This window comes from Schistocerca cancellata, chromosome 7 (genome assembly GCF_023864275.1).
Source record: "Schistocerca cancellata isolate TAMUIC-IGC-003103 chromosome 7, iqSchCanc2.1, whole genome shotgun sequence".
Lineage (NCBI taxonomy): Eukaryota > Metazoa > Arthropoda > Insecta > Orthoptera > Acrididae > Schistocerca > Schistocerca cancellata.
In genome coordinates this window covers 374,436,667-374,461,186 of record NC_064632.1, presented here as the reverse complement: position 1 = coordinate 374,461,186, position 24,520 = coordinate 374,436,667, and positions in this window count along the sequence as shown.

Sequence of the window (24,520 nt, the reverse complement as noted above, 5' to 3'; positions counted from 1 at the left end):
TAAGGAAGAAGGGATCGATAAAATTCCATCAGAATTTCTAAAATCATTGGGGGAAGTGGCAACAAAACGATTATTCACATTGGTGAATAGAATATATGAGTCAGGTGACATACAGTCTGACTTTCAGAAAAATATCTTCCACACAATTCCAAAGACTGCAGAAGTAGATAAGTGCTACAATTATCGCGCAGTCAGCTTAACAGCTCATACACCCAAGTTGCTGACAAAAATAATACGCAGAGGAATGGAAAAGAAAATTGAGGCTGTGGTAGATGATTATCAGTTTGCTTTAGCAAAGGTAAACGCACCAGAAACGCAATTCTGACGTTGTGGTTGTTAATAGAAACAAGACTAAAGAAAATCAACGCGTTCATAGGGTCTGTCGACCTGGGAAAAGCGTTTGACAATGTAGAATGGTGCAAGATGTTCGAAACTCTGACAAGAAACAGGGGTAGGTTGTAGGGGAAGATGGGTAATATACAACACGTACAAAACAAACGGAAAAATAAGCCTGGAAGACCAAGAACGAAGTGCTTGGATTAAACTGTGCAGGAGAGGTATGTATTTTTTCCCTTACTCTTCAATCTATACATCGAAGAAGCAATGTTAAAAATAAAAGAAAGGTTCAAGAGTGGGTTTAACATTCAAGGTGAAACGATATCAATGATAAGATACACTGATGACATTGCTGTCGTGAGTGAAAGTGAGGAGGAATGCAAGTTCTGCTGAATGGAATGACCGGTTTAATGAGTGCAGAATAGCTGTTGAAAGTAAATCGAAGAAAGACGAAAGTAATGCGAAGTAGCAGAAATGAAACAGCGAGAAACTTCAGACAGGATTTATAGTCACAATGTAGATGAACTTAAGGAATTCTACTACCTGGGCTGCAAAAGAACCAATGATCGTCGGAGCAAAGAGAACATCAAAAGCAGACTTGGCCAAGAGAAGTCTACTATTATCAAACATAGGCCTTAATTTGAGGAAGAAATTGCAGAGAATATACGTTTGCAGAACAGAATCGTATGGTAGTGAAACGTGGACTGTGGGTAAAAAGGAAGAGAAGAGACTCGAAGCATGTGGTGCTACAGACGAATGGTGAAAATTAGATGCACTGATAAGGTAAGGAATGAGGAGGTTCTGTACAGAAACATACAGGGAAGGAATGCTTGGAAAACACTGACAAGGAGAAGGGACAGGCTGTTAGGACATCTGTTAAGACATCAGGTAATGACTTCCATGGTACGAGAGTTAGCTGTAGAGGACAAAAACTGTAGAGGAAGACAGAGGTTGGAAAACATACAGGAAATAATTGAGAATGTAGGGTACAAGTGCTACTCTGAGATGAAGTGGTTGGTACATGAGAGGAATTTGTGGTGGGTGACAACAAACCAGTCAGAAGGCTGACAACTCAAAAAAATAGTGAAAAATATAACATTATTCTTTCTCAGTTGCATACAGAAAATATTGTTAGGCAGATCAGGACTGTAGCTACATTTATAAAATGTACTGGAGCAACAATTTGAGGAGCAGCCATTACCTCTTCTCTAAGACCATTCTCACTACCTCTCCAAGCTCATTTTAACAATGTTCACACCTCGTCTCTTACAGCCATCAAACTGTCTGCTCTTATCTAATTTGGGAACAAAACAAGTAAGAAAAACTTTTTCTCAAAACATAGTTTATTTTATTTTTAATACTGATGTGATAGATAAATCACCTTAACAATATCATTTCTGCTTCTTGTATCATTGCACATGCCAAGTAATGCTCACTAGTTAGATTTATTAGATTTTAATTAAATACAAAAGCACTTTCCTTGGAGATGTGTGTTTAATTAGTAACACAATCTTCCTATGTGTAAAATAAAAAAATAAAAATATATTACAGACAACACAGAAAACTGTGAGATAAATAAAATAACATCTAATAATGTATCATAGCTGGTAGAAGTGAAAGTATGCTGACTCACAACTCATTAGTAAAGGTAGTATAGGACATGTGGAGTGTCCACAAACTATGAGCAACACTGTCGCTTGAGACTGAATTTGCAGTACTGGAAGGTGTGTTTGATAGTACCTTTGCTTATTTTATGATTTTGTTAAAAGTGATGTGAGTAAACATTGCAGAGGAAGGCTGCGGTGATAAAGTGATGTAAAGAGTTATAGTTAATCATATTTAAAGAAGAAGAAGAAGAAGAATAAAAAATGACAATGTGTGTCATTCCAGTGTGCAAATCTGGCTGCAGAGTAAATAAGGATAAACTTTTTTTCAGCCCTCCAAAAAACGAAAGAGGGTTTTCCAAATGAGCGAGAGAGATCTGACTCATAATTGATGTGTGTGATTCACATTTCACTCAGCAACTTATCACAAAACCAGACTTGTTTGTCATCGACAGTGAACAAGTTAAAATTCCAAGACAAAGTTGGTCCCCAAAACCAGTAGCAGTTCCTCATTTATTTCCCAGATTAACTGAAATATATACCGAAAGTATTACACAAAAGAAAATCACCAGTAAAATACTCACAAGAGAGCAACCATGGCAAAGAAAACGTTGAACGAGAAGTTACAATGTCGCTGAGTGTTCATTCTGCCAAGGAATATTTCCAGGATGAAACATTGCCAGATGCTGCAGTAATTGCATTAAAAAGAATATCAAAGTGTAAGGAACCAAAAGTTGTGTGATTATGTAATAAATGAAGAACAGCGAATGCCAAAATAAGTTTTCTGCGAAACTCATATGAAATGTGTAACATGGCTGAGAAATCTCCTTGATCGTTCTAAACTCAGTAAGCAAAATGTAGGAATTAGTAGCAAAACCAGAAAGTTATTTGGTCTATAGGAAATCTGGTTGACGACACCAGAATAATTTGGACGTTTTCAGACACTGTGCATGAAATAAAACTGGTAAGAAATAATTTTTGTGATAAAGCTGAGGTACTTTTCGACAATTTCTTATCGAAGAATTTGTGTGTCAGAAAATTCCCCAGCATTCTCCAGATGAAAAGTTTGTCACAAATTAACTCTCACCCACTTGGATCCGATGTCTTATCAGCGAATGAAAGTAGAATTGACTCTGCAGTGATTCAGTAACTCAGTAGCCAACAGAATAAAGTACTTCAGGGAAACTGAAGCAGTAGGACTCGGAGGCAGTGAATCAACAGTATCATTCACTAGCATGAACAATTTAGTGGACGCACTTAACTCTTCGTTTCCTAAGGGAGCTTTGCACAATAAATCAGAGCCTTGCAAAATGGTAACGTAATGGAGAAGCGTTCTCTCCATTAGAAGTAAAAGCTTTGCTTTAAAAAAACTCTCCAGTCTCTCAGAACAACCATTGAAAGTAAATTAGGACTATCTGATTACTTTTGAAAAAGAAGTCTCAGCTATGTCCCAACAGCAAAATTTAATCAGGATCCATTTCAGCGTATATTTCCGTATCTTATGGTCCCTGAGTTGCAATGAACATCCATCACTAATAGAATTCCTGAGTTTCCATATTTTACAGTGTGTTTCCATTCCTGTTCAACTTTGATTATCTTCTGGTGAAAAAATTTAACATAAATGTGGATTGTCTTTGATGTCACATATAAGGCAGAAGTAGACGTTAGCTAGAATTTCACAGCAAAAGAACAGACTTCTGGAACTGAAAGACCCAATGAAAAAACGCTGTGTGTTCCACATAGCTTCACAGAGGCTAGACTCGATCAACAACATTTGCTGGAGAATCTTGAAAGCTCTTTAGTGAAAGATTATTTGGTTTATCATCTGGTAGGTTATGTGATGCATTAAGCAAGAAGATTCACAAAATACCTAAAGCATTTGTGCCTTCTAAATGGGAATACATGTGATATGCCACTTTGCTTACTGACGAATGTTAGATATTGTAGCTTATCTAAGACCGTGTCCTAAGTGAGCGACAGAAGCGACCGACAACGAGCAACTTCTGGATATGCGACACTCCAATGACAAGCAGCAGCATCTTGCGAAAAGCTCGAGTGTCCTGCATGCGAGCGACCATATTGCGCTACAAGATGGCTGCTCAGAGCCAACCAGCTGTTTCTCTAAAATGGAGCCCCTAAACTGTAGCATACTGTAGCTGGAGTATAAGGCTACTACTTTCCCTAAGAAAATAAAGCGAGAAGGAATGCTGTGCATGAAATTTACAAAGGGAGGAATCTCCATGGAGAATTTCATAAATATCATCAACTACGAAGATCACCAGAGAAATTCTTCGAATACACGTGAATGAGCAGAGGAGCATTCGATTACCTCAACAATAAATTAAAGACGAATGTTTTTTACATGATCAAGAACTTTTAACAGCCAATAAATGTCAGAGAATGACTGACTTCATTACTGAACATCCTAAATACAGATCTAAATAAACAGTTAGACACGAATTTGCAACAAACTGCTCTGGTGAAAAGCCGACACGGTAGCTCAGCTTGTTCGGACAGAGGGTTTAACTACCCTCTGTAATTAAAAACTGAGTGAACGGATCAATATAGAACAAAATGAGATCAACAAAAAAAATGTTATAACAGTAGCGTTGCAGACTGTGGTTATGTGCACTGAAAGATGTTCGGTTCGATTACATGTGCTTTTTTTTATATTTTAACTGACTCAGTTAAAATTCATTATACAATGTTTTATGTATACTGTTTACACTGCATCTCTAAGTATATTTTTAAGGTTTTTCCAAAGAATTTGATCTTTTTATGTGTATACACACCTATCCCAGTATATCACACACACTAAATTCTTAATAAGTTACAATGAACCTGAAATTTTACAGATATTTCATGTTGGGAATGTAATTCAGCAGCATACAGTTTTAAGGCCTAGCGTTTCAATTAAACTAAATAGTCTGTAAAAGTAAAGCATACAACATTTTTGAAAAGTAAGTCAAACGCTCTGTGAAATGATCTGTCTAGAAGTATGAAATAAATAATATTAGGGAAATGTTTGGTGCACATCATTTTCTGTTCATTATTTCGAGCATCATTCAAAGGCAGATAGAACGTTTCTCTGATCTACTTATTTCTTTTACACAAACAATTTCATAAAATATTTGACAGATTCCTTTCATTTTTTATTTTCAAGTTTTCTCAGAAAGCATGCATGACTCCTCGTTCGCCTACCTTACGTTTTCTGTGCTCGAAAATCCTAACTTTGGTACTTGATTCGAAGGATGTCTTTTTGACATTTAAATACTGCACCAATGTATCATTTTATATGCAAAATAGCTAGGCATTAAACAGATGAAATTTTTTGGCACTTCATTTACATTGTTTGACCGCAGCTTTCAGTGAAATATTTCTATTTTGTATCAACTCATTAATTAAGTTTTCGTTAATTAGCCTGATTACTTGCAAGCAGTTAAATATATTCAAGTAAAGCTGGACCTCACGCTGGTCACTTTGATCCCCCGTTTACCTATCTCTTTCTCTTTGTTTGGCTATGAAAATTCGGACTAAACCTCACGGTATAATTTATAGTGAGACTTTTTTTTGCTCTGCTCACGCGCTTACAAAACCGTATCGAGTGTTAATCATACGATACAATAGTCCTTTTTAAGTGCTGTCATTTCCAAAAATCGTCGTTTCGATATCTTGAACCGATTATGAGATACGACGATTTTTACGACCACTTGATTCCCAAAACGCAGGAAAGGTTCGGACGCGCTGCGAGCGACCCATCCGCAGATAGAGCAAACAATATCTCTAAAATGAAAAGAGATACCATTCTGGTCTCAACTTTAAATACGATTTAGGTATATTGGTTGCATTTCATACACAATAATGTATGGCCTTCAATGAACTATACGGAAAGCCTACGCAATGTGATTTTACCTCTACAAATTCTTAAAAATTTCTTGCAGCCATGTACTCAATTTCGAGCAGCACAGTAACTACGACGAATAACGAAAATAAATTCAGGCCTTTAGCGAACAAAGATATCAATCTATAAGATGCGGAAGAATAAAATTTTTACACAGAATATTTTTATTAAAATCGGATCATAGCTGCCAATGCGTTCACACCACTGCTTTGCCAAGAACACACGTGGCTGCCGCTCTCTGTCGCACGTGCTGCAGCAACAAGATTCAAACACGTTTGAATTAAAACGTCGCCAGTTGCAGCGGGAGACAGGCAGCGACACAGATGTCGCTCACTTCCGTAACTATACCTGGCACATTCGGCTGTGTTTTTCTGCCTTAAGCTGTCGGTCGCTTCTGTCGCTTAAGTAGGACACGGCTTAAAAGAAAAAATCTGTGCACATACCAGTCAAAAGGCGTCTGCAATGTTCTTACCCAGGTGGAAAATATAGTTGCGGCAAAACTTTATAAGGACAATTTATGGGGCGACGTTTATGACTTTGCAAATAATTTGGATAACATTAGTGTTGAGATATCGAAAGCTGGACGCTGTAAAGATTTTGTGAGGGACGTTGCTCCTAAGCTGAGTCTTCACTTTATGAACTGCTGGTTTTGCACTGGTATTAAACAAATTCGGAAGGAACTGAAGACTTCAGAAATTTCCAAGCTGCTTGGAAACTGTCTAAACTAGCAGGCAACTTTCTGTCCACTGACGTAAATTAATTATATCCACGTACTTTCCATTTCATTACATAAATTTCATGGTTGGATCAGTTCATGTGCTGTGTTTACTGTACTTCCATGGGTCACAAGCGAAGCAACTGACACCTCGCATCAGAAACGGTGAATTAGGAGAGTCAAAAAACTTTCTCGTCTACTCAATATGACAGTGTTAAAAAAGCAAAATGGAAATGGAAAGTTAATTTGGAATAAGTGCTGTCTCATATGTATTAATATCAGCTTTCAATATAAACAATTAACGTCATGCAAGAGCTGTTTACTTTGAGAGTTTAATGTCTGGTGTAGTTAAATGTTTTCCTTAAACTTGTACCTGCAAAATGGCTATGATTTTAGAAAAAGAAATATTTCATTACACAGAGAAATCACGGACAAACAACATACTATAGAAACTGAGTGGCCTTCTTTTACTACTTTTAGCTTGGAACTACTAAATGGGTCACTTGAGCGCACTCAGCTGTTGCATTTAGATAATTGCTTTACAGAAATTCCCAGTGTAATTTTTGGTGTCAGAAAAAATAAAAACTTAGTTTAATTACCTTTATGCGTTGTTTCATAATTTTCTAGAACTATTCTTTTATCATATTGAAATGAGAATTGTTTCTTAACTTCCTTGTTGATTAAATTTTTGTGTTAACATCTCTGGTTGTACGCTAATGAATCTTTCTTTCACTTAATTCTCAATTAATCTTCTCATAGATTTGCCATTAAACTTTTTAATATTCCTATAGTTGAAGCTAAATTTTTTACCTTCATCACAGTATTTTCATAATTTTTCTCTAGACAGTAACTTTTAGGTCTCGTCAATGTCTAATTTTTAATCCAGTTGTAGCCTTCCCCATCAGTTCATTCACACAGCATACAACCTGTTTATATAGTACTTTTACCATTAGGAATATATACTATATTGTTTGTATCTAAATATATAATTGATTCTCCTAGCTTATCTAATATATCATTCAACTTAAGCCTCGTACGTGATTTACTGAATGCTGCTGTAACAATATTTGTGGATGTATTATTTTCCACAGAATAATCCTCAAAAATTCTCATAACAAAATTTATATCTATATTTTCATCTACATACATACTCCGCAATCCACCATATGGTGCATGGCGGAGGGTACCTCGTAACACAACTAGCATCTTCTCTCCCTGTTCCACTCCCAAACAGAACGAGGGAAAAATGACTGCCTATATGCCTCTGTACAAGCCATAATCTCTCTTATCTTATCTTGTGGTCTTTCCACGAAATGTAAGTTGGCAGCAGTGAAATTGTACTGCAGGCAGCCTCAAATGCTGGTTCTCTAAATTTCCTCAGTAGCGATTCACGAAAAGAACGCCTCCTTTCCTCTAGAGACTCCCACCTGAGTTCCTGAAGCATTTCCATAACACTCGTGTGATGATCAAACCTACCAGTAACAAATCTAGCAGGCTGCCTCTGAATTGCTTCTATGTCCTCCCTCAATCCAACCTGATAGGGATCCCAAACGCTCGAGCAGCACTCAAGAATAGGTCGTATTAGTGTTTTATAAGTGGTCTCCTTTACAGATGAGCCACATCTTCCCAAAATTCTACCAATGAACCGAAGACGACTATCCGCCTTCCCCACAACTGCCATTACATGCTTGTCCCACTTCATATTGCTCTGCAATGTTACACCCAAATATTTAATCGACATGACTGTGTCAAGCGCTACACTACTGATCGACCATCCAGAAGTATCTCACAAAGTTGTTGTAAATCTGTAACACATTCTGTTTTACTCAAATTTTTTGTTGTCTAAATTTTCACGATAATGAATTCCTGGATTTTCTTTTATTTTACCAGGATCTAATTCAATATTCAACTTTTATTTCACTGTTTTGATATATAACGCACTGGAATGAAAATTATGGGGACTGGTTTCTAATTTTATAATCATAAATGGTTTTACATAATTTTTAAACATGCTGCTTTTATTTCTTAAATACTATACATATAGATATCTAAAATTTGTAGCCTTTTTCCACACCTTTCTTTACTTTATCAGTTGTCTAAGCCCCAAAATATCTTATTTCATCATAGTTGAGATTAAGTTTCCTTATTTTATCTTATGCACATTTGACACACATAGGAAACAGCACTATTTCATTTTTATCAATCCTTACTATACTGGCAAAACAGAATGATATGAACTTCTAGATGCCGATAAAATTTACTGTAACATTGTTCAGTTGTGTTTTCTTCCTTGCAGATGGTATTATGAAAAAACATGCATAATAGGAAAGTCGTGTTCCTGGCTTATTTGCTTATAATCAAAATATTACTACACAATCTGAATTGTACAGAACCTGTGGCTTATCAGAACCTTAACTCACACTAAAAATAGAACAAAGAAGAACTCTTGAGATAACAGGCTTAGTTTGTGAGTTATCTTCTGAGTATTGTAGATAGCAGCCAAAATAACACATAAATGTAAAGACAGTGACTTTAGAAATCCGCTAAGCATTGTACAGTGACAATAAAGAGATCTCCAAGATCAGGTGTCTCAGTGTTACATCTAATATATGGCAAGCTGTCATCTCACCTTTCAGATGTGTATCTGACTTCTGTATGGAACAAGAAATATAGCTCAAAAGGTATTCAGTAGTAGTTTGGTTCATTCATTTACTTTTCGATTTACACTTTCTCCTCTTCAGAAAACACTTTTCTTTGCATTTTTCACACTGCCAAATAATTGCTATGACAAATATGTTCTCATAACCAACTTTTATTGGATTGTGTTCTTTTCATTAGCATTTCTGTGAACTCCTGATCTAAAACCTGCGAAATAACAATTGAAAATGGACTACTCACTTCTTTTAATGACATGTTAAATACAGTGTCAGTAGAAAATCAGATTGAGTGTGTGGAAGTATTTATTAGTGGCTAAAAACGATGGTGGGGGGCATGTATGCACAAGTTTTAAAAACATCATCAGGACAGCACATCACTTTTAAGTTCTTAGTTGTCGATGGTAGACATAAACAAAATTTACAATGCTCTTTATGCATCCATAACTTATGTCATTCCTGAAACTGTCTGTTTAATTCTGATAAATGGTGCTAATCATTGAGTATACATCCATCAGCTACTTGACTTCAAAATTGCTGGTGAAGTTTCATATTATGGTTTTTATTCATTTGTTACAGAATTTACGCTCAATGCTAGAACTTTCACAGAAGTTGAAAACTGCATCAAACATTTTGTTCTATGATTTATTGATGATTAGATTTCCATTAATACTGTTCTGAAGATATCAAATTTAGCTATACCATATATTGGGCCTAAGCTCAAAATTCAAGGTGTTATAGTAAATGATTACAATTCAGCAGCATATTCATTTACACCATATGTGGGTACAGGAGAAGTTGTCACTTTCATTAGAAATGAATATAAATTAAAAAATACAGAAATAAGTAAATTTTCTATCGATCAGGAAATAGAAGCAGGTGCTTATGAATTAACATTGGAGACTATATCATCTATTGTTCTTAGATCTCAGATCACAAGGTACAGTCAGTATCATTACATAAATTAGCTGCATGTATAGTCTAGGAACACTCTATGAAAACAATGATTAATGACTAAATAATGGAATATTTCAACAAAACTTGATAAATTTTGACTAGGGAGAAGTTTAAAAGAAAACTAATGCCAGTTCTAATCAAAATAAGTTCATAGTAGTTTTCCCAGAAAACAATAAAATGTAATGCATGGAAGTATACAAAGAACCCTCAGATCAGTGTCTATGTTAATGTACCCTCTGGAAGAAAGAAAGACAATTAAAAAACAGTCAGGTCAAGTAAAGATGTAGGAGTACAGACATATTATGATCAGTACCATAACATTTCAAGAAAAATGTCCAGCAGTAAGATCATCTTGTCAGAAATAGACACATCACACAACGAAACCAAAGCAATTAGCCTATTGTTGAAAGAGAGATACTTAAGGAGTCTTAGAAGCTGATACTGTTTCCACTAAAGAGAATTGAAGCATCGTGAAGAACAGTTCATATGCACCAGATATTTTTTAATAATTTAATTTTAAAAGTAAGTGAGAAAATCTGTTCAAGAAGCTCAGAAGTGAAACGAAAACAATATATGAAATAATGACAATATAGTGAAATGAGATTTTCTCACAGATTCCCATCCACAATAAATAGTATTATTATGTCCTTCAACAATAAAAGTTTGTGTTTGTTATGGCTTTGATGAAATCTCCAAAAAACACTAAAAAGGCATTAGTCCTGTGTCTCGTCCCAAATAGATAAAAAAATATGCCATTGTTAGGCCTCTCTATAACCAAAGTAATTCTGCAGATGTCAGTATCATAACTTAAGTGGTAATTGGAAGCTTAATCAATCATATTTTGGATTCCCAATGCAGTGCTCTACTGAAGTGGAGGTGTATACCATCCCTGAGCATATGATAATTTTTTAAATGTTGAAATACTGTCGGATGTGGGTCTTCTCTGCCTTATCAAAATAATAGTGTCAGTTATAATACTACATGAAAGAATTAAGTTTTTGTGGAATACATAGCTCAGCACAAGACTGGATTAATTCCTATTTTCAAAACTAAATATTTGTATAATACAAACAAGATTGCCAAAGCATCATCCCAGTGGGTGTTCTACAGTGTTTGAAGATGGGCATATTGCTATTATTGCTCTGTGTTAATCATCTAGCGTTCTATTTTAATCAGGAGGCAAACTTACTCCTTTTTGCAGATGATGCATATATCATTATCAGCCAGCAAAATAAATATCCACAGAGAAAACAGTCAGTGATATTATGGTTAAAGGTGTTAAATGATTATGATAGGTGGACTACCATTAAATGTTGACAAAAAACAGATGATTCAGTTTTCTACTGTTAAAAATACCTCACCTGCTATGAATGTTGTCTACTAATGAAAATATATACGAACAGAATAGAAAATTTCATGTAGCTGGATGTGCATATAAATGAAAACTTAAGCTGTAAAAACCATGTAGTAAACATATGAAGAAGTTTAGGTACTGTTATTTCTACCATAAGAATAATTTGCCAATTTTGACAACATAAAAATCAGCACGTGAACATATTTTCACTTACTGTTAGCTAACAGGATAATATAATGGAGTAACTCTTCACTTTGGCAAAAAGTGTTCATTGCACAAACAAAGTTTTTAGAATTATATGTGTAGGGGTAAAATATCCCAGAGGTAAAATAGTTCTCCAATTGGATCTTTGGGTGGTGACTGCTCAGGACGACGTGGTTATCAGGAGAGAGAAAACTGGCATTCTACGGATCAGAGATTGAAATGTCAGATCACTTAATTGGGCAGGTAGGCTAGAAAATTTAAAAGGTGAAATGGACAGGTTAATGTTAGATTCATTGGGAATTGGTGAAGTTCAGTGGCAGGAGGAACAAGACTTCTGGTCAGATGAATACGGTGTCATAAATGCAAAATCAAATAAAGGTAATGCAGGAGCAGGTTTAATAATGGATAAAAAATTAGGAGCATGGATAAGCTACTACGAACAGCATAGTGAACACATTATTATTGCCAAGATAGACATGAAGCCCACGCCTACCACAGTAGCACAAGTTTATGTTCCAACTAGCTCTGCGGATGGTGAAAAGATTGAAAAAAATGTATAATGCGATAAAAGAAATTATTCAGATAGTTAGAGAGACGAAAATTTAATAGTCATGGGGCACTGGAATTCGAAAGTAGGAAAAGGAAGAGAAGGAGAAGTATTAGGTGTATATGGACTGGGTATACTTAATTATAGCTAACACTCGGTTTAAGAAATATGAACGATTATATAATGGTATGACAGAGATTTAGGAAACAGGTTTTAAGTTGCAAGAGATTTCCAGGGGCAGATGTTGTCTCTGACCACAATTATTGGTTATGAACTGTAGATTCAAACTGAAGAAACTGCAAAAAGGTGGGAATATAAGGAGATGGGACCTGGATAAACTGAAAGAACCAGTGGTTGTAGAGAGTTACAGAGAGAGTATTAGGGAAATCTTGACGAGAACAGGAGAAAGAAATACAGTAGAAGAAGAATTTGTAGGTTTGAGAGATGAAATAGTGAAAACCGCAGAGGATCAAGTAGGTAAAAAGACAAGGATTAGTAGAAATCATTGGGTAACAGAAGAGATATCGTATTTAATTGATGAAAGGATTAAATATAAAAATGCACTAAAAGAAGCAGGCGAAAAGGAGTACAAGGGTTTCATAAATGAGATCGACAAAAGTGCAAAATAACTAATCAGGGACGGCTAGAGGACAAATGTAAGGACGTAAAGGCATATATCACTAGGGGTAGGATAGATACTGCCTACAGGAAAATTAAAGAGACCTTTGGAGAAGAGAGAACCATCCGTATGAACCTCAAGAACTCAGATAGAAAACTAGTTCTAAGTAAATAAGGGAATGCAGAAAGATGGAAGGAGTATATAGAGGATCTACAGAAGGGCGATGTACTTGAGGGCAATGTTATGGAAATGGAAGAGGACTTAGAGGAATATGAGAAGGGAGGTATGGTACTGCATGAAGAATTTGACAAGGCACTGAAAGACTTAAGTCAAAACAAGGCCCTGGGAGGAGTAAACACTCCATTAGAACTAGTTGTAGCCTTGAGTGAGCCAGCTATGACAAAACACTACCATCTGGAGAGCAAGACTTCAAGAAGAATATAATAATTCCAATTCCAAAGAAAGCAGGTATTGACAGATGTGAAAATTACCGAACTATCAATTTAATACGCCACCGACGCAAAACACTAACACGATTTCCTTACAGACGAATGGAAAAAGTGATAGAAGCTGACCTCAGGGAAGATCAGTTTGGATTCTATAGAACATGCGAGGCAATACTGACCCTACAACGTATCCTATAAGACAGATTAAGGAAAGGCAAACCTACGTTTCTAGCATTTGTACACATAGAGAAAGCTTTTAACGATGTTGACTGGAACACTTTTTTTCAAATTCTGAAGGTGGCAGGGGTCAAATACAGGAAACCAAATTCTACTTACAATTTGTATAGAAATCAGACGACAGTTATAAGAGTCGAGGGGCATGAAAGGGAAGCATTGGTTATTCAGACTGTATATTGAGCAAGCAGTAAAAGAAACAAAAGAAAAATTTGGAGTAGGAATTAAAATCCATGGAGACGAAATAAAAACTTTGAGGTTTGCTAACAACACTGTTATTCTGTCAGAGACAGCAAAGGACTTGGAAGAGCACTTGTGCACATTGGACAGTGTCTTGAAAGGAGGATATAAGATGAACATCAACAAAAGCAAAACAAGGATAATGGAAGGTAGTCGAATTAAATTAGGTGATGCTGAAGGAATTAGATTATGAAATGAGACACTCAAAGTCGTAGATGAGCTCTGCTATTTGTGGAGTAAAATAACTAATGGTGATCGGAGTAGAGAGGATACAAAATGTAGATTGGCTGTGGAAATGAAAGCATTTCTCAAGAAGAGAAATTTGTTGACATCGAGTATAGATTCAAGTGTCAGGAAGTTTTTTCTGGAACTATTTGTATGGATTATAGCCATGTATGGAAATAAAACATGGATGATAAATAGTTTGGACAAGAACAAAATAGAAGCTTTCGAAATATGGTGCTACAGAAGAATGCTGAAGATTAGATGGGTAGATCACATAACTAATGAGGAGATACTCAATAGAATTGGTGAAAAGAGAAATTTGTGGCACAACTTGACTAGAAGAAGGGATCGGTTGGTAGGACACATTTGGAGACATCAAGAGATCGCCAATTTAGTATTGGGTGGAAGTGTAGATGGTAAAAATCGTAGAAGATGACCAAGAGATAAATACACTAAGCAGATTCAGGAGGATTTAGGTTGCAGTAGTTGCTCGGAGATGAAGAAGCTTGCGCAGGATAGAGTATCATGGAGAGCTGCATCAAACCAGTCTCTGGACTGAAGACCACAACAACAACAACATGTGTAGTTCATACATGTATATCTCGTAGGCATCTGTTTAAATAACTGGGAATATTGGCCAAACAGTGTAATGCATTTAATCATTCATGAAGTTTGTAGTCAACAATCAACTGCAATTTCAGAGCATTACTAATAGTCAACAATATAATACAACAATGATCCGCACTTTCTTCTGTCAAATCTGGCTTTAGTTCAGAAAGGAATGCAATAGAAGTTTTGGTAACCTTATCACTCAGGTACAATATCAGAAAGAAGGAAAAAGTGTTTTAAAATGTACTGTATTTTAAGGTTTCTTGAATAGAAATACTTAGTTGTATGCTGGATGTCTCTCCAAAAGGTCGCCAGGCGCATTTTCTCTGATCTTTCGGCAGAGATTTCCAATTTCTGTTGTGCAATCTGTAGCTGGACACAGCCTAAAAAAGATACTGCTGATCATGTCTTTTATGCAACACTAAATTTCGATGGAAAGCATCCATTTGTTTCCTGTTATGAACAAAATTATTTTTAAGTTGGAACTTTATTTGCTCACACAGTAGAGTGGTTCCAAATTAGACTAGTGCAATATTCGTTTTGTTGATATGTACTGCCCTGCCCATGTTGACTGCTACCACCATGCAGCAGCACTTCTCAACCACTGTTAGAGTACGGGTTATTCTTTGTTTTTTGCTATTCCTATTCATGCATATCTCCAAAAGGAATATAGCACTAGACTAATTTGGGATCGCTATGTCAAATGGGCTCATAAAATTCCCCTTTAAAAATCAACTTGCTTTAATAAGAAACAAGGCGACGTTGTCTGTCGACAGCAGGCTTAGAACGAAGGAGATGACGAGCATTATTCCTGTGAGCCGATACCAACTACGCATTGCAGAAACAAAATTGTAAATATCTTCCAAAATACCAGAGAAAACGCGCCTGTCTTAGGAGAGACACTATACAGAGGGTCAGGCATTTAAAACTCTTTTTGGAAATATCTGGAAAGCTAGAAATCGCATTAAAAATGGTTATAATAGAAGTTATTTATCTTGAAGGGGGACATCCAATGGCAAAAGACACAACCATCCTGGCCCCTGCGCCTGTGGTGTGAGAGGGGGTCAATTTTGATACCTCAAACAGGCACCCATCATTTTTTGTTGTGGATTCAGAGCCTCCAGAAATAATGGGATAACCACTGTATTTAACTTTATTCATTGCATGATAGATAGAAAAAAATAAAAATGATTCAAAAATTGTTTGAAATGATAATATGAAATACACGTCAGACTGAGATCTCACGAGGTTAGAAAGGTAGTTATTCTAAACTTCTTAATGAGAAACCATTTATGTATAGCAAAAACACTTGGACCTCCAGAACATAATATACTACTTTTCCATATTACTGGTGTATTTTTTTCACAGATGTTGCTGAAATTTAGAGCAGTTCGTTGTTTATCAATGAAATGAAAACTACTTTTAGCGTTATGGCCACAGTCATGCTCCAAACAGTGGAACTACTTCCTTGAAACTACAAGTGTTACAACTTCAGAGAGAGATGGACAAGCGACAGTGATGCATGATTACAGTCTGTGTTACATCAATGGTAATTTGACTCGTAAATAGTGTATTGCAGAAAAAGTCATCATTTCAAATATTTCCTTGTTGTTTAACAGATTTTTAACACATTTTGGTTTTTATCGGTTGCAGCACCATCTTTCACACAACAAAAACAATACTAAATACAACAGTTAAGTATTTTTTCCTCAAGTATCCCAATTGCATCACAATACGTCAATTACATGCCGAGAAATTGCGAAGCAAAGCTGACGCTTGAAATAAATGAAGCGCACAGCTAGCGCACATCCTGAGACTCAAGCATGAACCTCACGCTGCCTGTATCAGCGGCTCACACAATGGGAAGGTATGCCAACCCTCAAAAATAAACAAGTTACTGTCCAACCAAAGTTACGTTATTCGGATTGTAAATGTATGTTTATTCTAGCAAAATGACAACTAGAGCTACAATTAGAATTAACACACTTGACTTCACTTTGCTAAACACATTTAGTACAGAAACTGTATTGTTGGGCATTACATCCAGCACAGAAAATACACCCACATCTTGACAAATGAAACTGTGTCATGTTACATATGTTCGAAGTGCCCTGCGTTTGCATCTATACACTTTTGCAGATGGGTAACTAGAGAGTGTTGCACAGATTGTAGAGTTTCTACAGATATTGCTACACATGCCCCAGTAATACGTTGTTGCATATCCTGTAATGTCATTGGGGGTTCTTGATACACTCTGTCTCTCACTGCGCCCCAGAGAAAGAAGTCTAATGGCATCAAATCGGGGGACCGTGCTGGCCATCGCACAGTACCTCCCCGCCCCATCCACCTATTTGGAAATGTCGCATCTATAACGTCTCTGGCAACTTTTTCGTTGGGTGTTGGACATCCATCACGTTGGTACGACATTACATTGGCAAATGTAACAAGCCACAAGGAAACAGATTTTAATGTGGCAATGTATGTGAAATATGTTACAGTATGAGAGCAGTTCAGCAGACCAGATTAGGAGACACTTGTACACTGAAGATAGAGTGTGCCGTGGTGATATTGGTATGTTTATGGCTGGACACAAGCGCTAGTGCAGGCAACCCCTGCTCTGAGCACAGTGCTACATGCAATGCATTATGTCAGAAACTGTGACTCCGTTGCTATCCTTTACAAGCCACATATTTCAGAACTTACGAGGTTTAGAAACGTGAAACCAAGTGTGTTACTACTAACTGTACCTCTAGTTGTCATTTTGCAACAATATTGAAAGATGTTCTTGTAGTTTATAAGTGCATTGAAAGCCCATTTCTTAGTCTTCCTTAAAAGTACTGAAAAATATTTATAAATAGGAAGCTTGCTCCATACAAGGTTGACTACCTTTGAAAGTCAAACATGGAAGGAAATCTTTCAAGAAAAAATCCACCGCTTGGCAATAACCAAGGAAGACTGCACTCGGATACGGTGGGCAGTCACCTGAAAGATAACTTGGATGAGGCATCAAAATGAAAAAACAGAAAAATCATATTTGGAACTCACAAAACAAAGGAAGACAACACAAAAAATAATAAGGAGAGTTAAACGTCAGTACCAAAAAGATATACTTCTAATGATAGAAACAAATAGTGAAAAAAACAAACTCAAGAGACTATTACACAATATTTGGCAGACAATTACAAAGATATGATCCTCCAACATTTATGTTAAAAGATAAAGATAATAACCTAGCCCATAGCAATAGTAAAAATACAGAAATTCTAGCAGAAACATTTAACAAGTTACTAAATTGTGAAGATCCCCCAGAACTTCTTCAGATAAGCACAGAAACCCCAATTAAAACACCAGCAGAAAATATAAATCCACCTACAATTAATGAGGTCTACAGAGCTTTGAAAGAACTCAAAAACTACAAAGCAAGAGGAGAAGATCAAACGTTTGCTGAACTTTGGAAATATGCAGCAGAACCAGTAAAGATAGCATTACACCAATGCATAGTAAAAATCTGGAATGAAGAAAATTACCAGAAAATTGGACTACTGCTATAATACATCCATTACATAAGAAAGGAGAAAAATCAAATCCAGACAACTATAGAGGAATTTCCCTTTTGGACTGCACGTATAAGATCATGCAAGAATACTATACAACCGCTGTAAAGATCAACTAGAACTGGAACTGGGAGAATATCAAGGAGGATTTAGATCCTGGAGAAGCTGCCCAGAACAGATAATCACCTTGAAGTTAGTTATGGATATCTACAAAAGAAGGCAAAAACAACTAGTCATAACCTTTGTAGATTTCAAAAAGGCGTATGATTGCATCCATAGATCTTCAATGATGAAAATATTAAGGAATTTCGGACTTCATCCTAAATTAATAAAAATTATACAGTTAACCTTAACAAACACCAAATCCAAAGTAAAATTTAGAGGAGAAATATCTGAACCATTTACGATTAAAACAGGGTTGAGACAGGGAGATTTTTTATCACCATTGCTATTCAATTGTGCTCTTGAATATGTAATGAGAGAATGGTACAAGGAAAATCCTATGAATATTAAAATTGGAACTAAGAAAGATAAAATAAACCTAAATTGCTTGGGATTTGCTGATGACCTAGCACTACTAGCTAATAATATTCAGGAAGCCACGAAACAAATAACAAGCTTACAAAATATAGCACAAAAATTAGGACTCCAGATATCATTTGAAAAGACTGAAATAATGGTAACGGATCCACTTGTAATAGATCACATCACAGTGAACAATAGGGAAATTAAAATAGTGAAACAATTTAAATACCTGGGTGAAATTATAACACATAAATTGGACGAGAAACCTGCATGGCGAGCAAGAACTAATAAAATGATAAAAGCTCAAAAACTAACATGGTCTACGTACAATAAAAAATGTCTATCAATTAAAACCAAATTAAAACATTACAAGACGGTGGTTCAACCAGAGGTTACATACGGAAGTGAAACTCTTTTTAAAGTCACCCAGAAAAACAGAATTGACAAAATTTTAAAAGTAGAGAGAAGAATTGCTAGAACATGCATAAATAAGAAATATCAAAAAGCTGGGCAATGGCGGATAGTTCCAAATGAAGTGGTATACAGAGAACTGGAGCCCATCACCGATACTATACGAAAGAAAAGGATCTCTTTTTGTGGTCACATTCTGAGGACACCAGAAACCAGATTATCAAGGAAAATTATTGAGAAACTCTGGAATTTGAAACAACAAGGAGGATGGCTTAAGGAAATAAGAGAGGATATGGAAGAACTGGAAATAACTCTGGATGATTTGCAGAACAAAACGCCAAATTTAAAGAAGTTGAGGGACACAGAAATAAGATTTAAACCAAAAATTGACAAACGACATACAATGAAAAGGGTATTTCCAGATGAGGAACGACGAAAAGCATCGGAACGAATGAAGAGATACTGGGCCACTCGGACGGGGAAAATACCAAAGAAGAGGACCAGAAATGATTGACTGAAGTGGTCCAATGAGGCTGTAAAAGCAGAAGAAGAAGAAGAAAATAGGAACCTATGTACCTATTTGTCTACAAAACTATTTTCAATTTCTTAATACAATCTTCAAATTAGGTAACGAAATTCAGAATATAATGTGATATCAAGATCATATTTCACTTTGTAACCTCTATGCAACTCCCACAGCAAAATTCTATCCAAATGTGAGTCTGTTCATCTATCATACAAGGTGTTCATGACTAATTGGGTTTTAGGAATAATATTGTTAATCAATTTTCTGCTTTAATTTGAATGACCTTGGATAAATTATATTGATTTATAAATCAGTGTGATACTTTAGTGCTCCAACTTTGGTATCTTTATTAAATGCCCTGGATAATACTTCCAATAATCATTCAGTCTATGCTTACAATGGATACAATAGAAATATAATTAACAGAATAAAAGTTCAGATATTAAAAATAAACTGTGGTTTTTGTATGCAACAGCGTTCATATTATACTCTTTGCCTATATAAAACAAATAATACAAAATGGGATTGAGAAAGCAATAAATTCACTGCCGCAAATGAATGTTTGTAAAACGCTCATGGGCCTCTGCATTACAGAACACCTTCATTTCCAGCACACCTCAATAATTATCTTTGACAAATAGCAGCAATCCTAAACACTGTACAAGTGATCTTCTATTAGCATGCTGTCTGAATTGGTTTAATATTATAAAACAGGAACTACTATTTCAGACAATGATATGTTTTAGTTTAAATAAATTTTCTGTGATTCAGTTCTTTAATAAATTACTTTCTCAACAAGATTATGGGAACAAAAACTCTCCATGTGCAATTTATGGCTTCTCTATCATTCGTCCAACAGATAAATGATATGATCCAAGGTCCATAGTATGTGTAAGAATTGGATGATGACGTTCTATCTTCATCTCCTTAACAATTTGAGATGGAAATGGGCATTTGGTCAGTATTTTGGCTGCAAGAAATAATTCTACTCACATACCACTGAACCATCACTTTCATTGATGTTAAAATGAATGCCTTTTGCACACAAATCTTTAACCATGTCCATCCAGTCCTTTGGAAGGTCAACTTTTGTTTTTTTTTGTCTGATGAGGCCGATGTCTTTGTCGCCTTCCAGAATCGATTCAGAACGCTTTTCATGATGGCCAAACAGTGGATGAACGTGAAAAGTCACTGCTTTTGATTTGACTCCACATAAGTCACTGAATACTTCCAAATTTTTAATCTCTGGATCCAGAATCCTAGGGACATAATGACAGAGGACAGAAACTACGTCATTTCAATACTTCTTCCCTATTATTTCAGAATAGACATAAAATACTACTTTACCATCTGAGAGTCGATGTATGTTAAACAAATCTAGAGAAATGTAAGAATACAGAATCTCAGAGTGGTAACATTGAATAAAAAGTTCTTGGGTTTCCAGCTGCATCAAGTGATTAAAATTACATGAGCTTTCCACCAAACACTCCTTGGATATTGTCAAGTGATATGACTGGCAGTAGGCTGCAGATACCCCCCTTATATACACTAGCTGCCGCCTTTGATGTCACTTGTGCCTGCGGCATCACCATGGGCATACATTGTCACAGCAATGGGTGTACCCAATTCAACCACACGATCACTGGATACCACTCCATGCTAAGCTGCAGGCCACCGTCTCCATTTGGGGTATTACCGGTTATCCATATTTCAATGACTTCTTTAATTATACAGTCCCAGGAACTGTTAGTGCGAACCATGGCGGATGTTTCGTCAAATTTTATCCAGTGTCCGTTTCCTAAAGCATGCTCAGAAAACGTGCTCAGCTAAAGCAGATTTGTCGAGGTAGCTAATGCGATAAAACCTCTCACACTCTGTCCTGTGTTATTTCATAGTGCGTACTGTTTGTCCAACATGAGACTGGCCACACTTGCGAGGTGTGTTCTAGACCTCAAGTATTTTAAGACATGCTGTATCTGTAACTGGTCGTAGTGTCTGAGATTTTTGTCGAAGCCCTGAAGATCGATTTGATCTTGTGTCTTTTTAGCAGATGGTTTATTTTGCCTGACGAGAAACACAGAATGACAAGAAAGAAAGTTTCTTTTTCTGCTCCTCGTCATTTGTCTTATTGTAAGTCTTGCTTCAAATAACTTCATTTAATCCATGAACGTTATAGTTGTTGTTCCTGAAGACTTTTGGTAGGTGACACAGCTCATGAGAAAGGTTATCAGCGTTTGATATCACTCTTACACAATGCGTGAAACGAGCCATATTTTTACGAAAGCAAAGTTGCCAGCACCCAACATGACCAGGACTAAGTGCAGTGGCCTATGAGTACTACGAAATGATGAAAACATTGTGGTCCTTCCTGCTGACAAGGGGAATGCATCGTTATTATGGAATATACAGACTATGCACAACTGAACGACAATATTTATTGGAAAATCCCACGCGACCCAACATCGAGAATAAGAAGACAGGCACCTGAACTTCTTAAGCGCTCTTCGGTAGAAGACAGTGTGTTCAACAATCTTCTTCCACAGGTATCTAGTCCTCGTTAGTCCACTTACTGCTCATGCTTTACTGAAGACACACAAGGACAGGACGCCACTCCGCCTCATCATATCATCCACTGGTTCAGCAACATACAAGCTGGTGAAGTAATTGGTCAGTCTCCTCGCTCCACATGTGAGACGCTGCAAACATCATATTAAAAATTCAGCAGACTTTATCAGCCAAATTAACCGTCTTTCACTTAGTGAGGGTGACATATGGTCATGTGGTGTCGCTCCTTGCGAATGCGCCATTCAAAAACTCTTTGAACCTGATATCCCCGTTCTTTGCAAGTGATGTGGTCAAACTATTCAGCCACGCTCTTACGTCTTCTTACTTTGTGTACAACGGCCAGTATTACGATCAGATGGATAGCGTTGCAGTGGGTAGCCGATTAGCCCCAGCTTTTCCAAATCTCTTCATGGATGATTTTCAGAATATTGCCTTAGACATGGTGGCATTAAAGCCTAGTTGTTTCTTTCGACACGCTGACGACATGTTCGTCATTTGACCCCATTGACGTGAAAAAGTTGAAAAGTTCTTGGAACCCATCAGTGGCATTAACAATAATATCCAGTTTATCTTGGAGGCAGACAAAGATGCCCTTTCTCGACGTACTCGTCCACCGCAAACAAAATGGGTGCCTTGGCCACAGCGTCTATAGAAAACCCTGCCCCACCGATCTGTACTTGCATGCCATCAGCCATCATCACCTAGCACAGGAGCGCACTGTTTTACAAACATTGGTGCCTCGAGCAAGAGTGATATCAGAAGCTGATAACTTACCCCATGAGCTGAGTCACCTTCGCAATGTCTTCGGGAACAACGACTATAATGTTCATCAAATAAATGAAGTAATTTCAAGCAAGATTTATAATAACAACACCGACGAGGGACGAGAAAAGGAACTTCCTTTCTTGCCATTTTGTGGCTCTGTGTCAGGCAAGATAAACGATCCGTTGAAAATAGACAAGAGCAAATCGATATTCAGGCCTCTGACAAAAATCTATCAATAACCGCGACCTTTTAAAGAAGAAGTAGGTCTCAGAATACCTAGGTTCTACAAGATACTTTGCAAGTGTGCGGACTTAGAAAAAGATATGTGCTCCTTTAGTTTCAGTCTGCACTCTTATTCCTTAATTATCCTCGATTGCGTACTAAAATCTTATATGTTCCTTATTAGAGCAACTTCTTATTGATTTTTCTCTTCCATTGTTAAATTTGAAGACTCCTCACATTTATCCTTCACTTGTCTTTATTACATGGTTTCGTTACCAGTGTTAGCCTTGTCCTCCTTCCTTTACTTCCACACCTTTATTTATTTTAGTATTCAAACTGCTTATATTTTTCTTCTGATCCTCATAAATAATACTGTTATTTAGCTTCACCTAAAGTTGTCGATTATTCACACTTATATGCATTTTCTCATTTTTAAGGTCCAATAGGACATCATAAGTGACTGACCAATCCATTCCTAAGAGAACTGGTACGTTAAGCATAATACCACCAACACAGCTTGTTGTAAAATGATTCCTGAAATAGTGAAGTTCAAAAAAACTTTGTGCCCTGCCAAGGACTTCTATTCTTTTCCCACATTTCCTTGGACAAAAAACTCGTCTGACCGCCTGTACCCAAAATAAAATCGATAGTTTGATCTTCCACTCTCCCTGCATTATTAATGTGGATATTTTCCGAACTTATTCTTCCTTCTCAAACAACAACTGTTTATTAAAAGGTTGTTATCGTTGATATCTTATAGGATCCTCTCCGTGCACCATTAACTTCTCTCCAGTTGGATGTCTTAGTTTCAAGTTTATCTTTTGCTCTATGGAAATAACCCAACTGATCTAAAAATTTCAGTGTGGTTGGGACAGAGTCAATCTTTTACCAACTAATGTCTCTCTCACATTATCTTTTAAATGTATGATGAGAACTTCTATCAAGTGTACTACATTTACTGGTTCATCAAGGTAAAAGGTTGGTTGAGGTGATATTCTACAAAATTTCGATACCCATCCCAATCGTCACTGTATCTCTGAGGTTAAAAAAATTCCAGCTTCAGCTTCCTTGGTGCTTTTTCTGTCTAACATTAGGCTTTAAAAGCATGACTGAACTCATCAGTAGTGGAGAAACGATTTAAATACAACATAGCATACTGCAAGGCATCTTATTGCCGGTGACTAATGATAAACATTATACTTCAAGTGTTATCCAAGACAAAAGAAATGTCTCTTGAAACGACTGCAAAAAATAACAGGATGTACTGAACCCCTAAGTTTAAAATAAGGAAAATGTTCACCACTTTT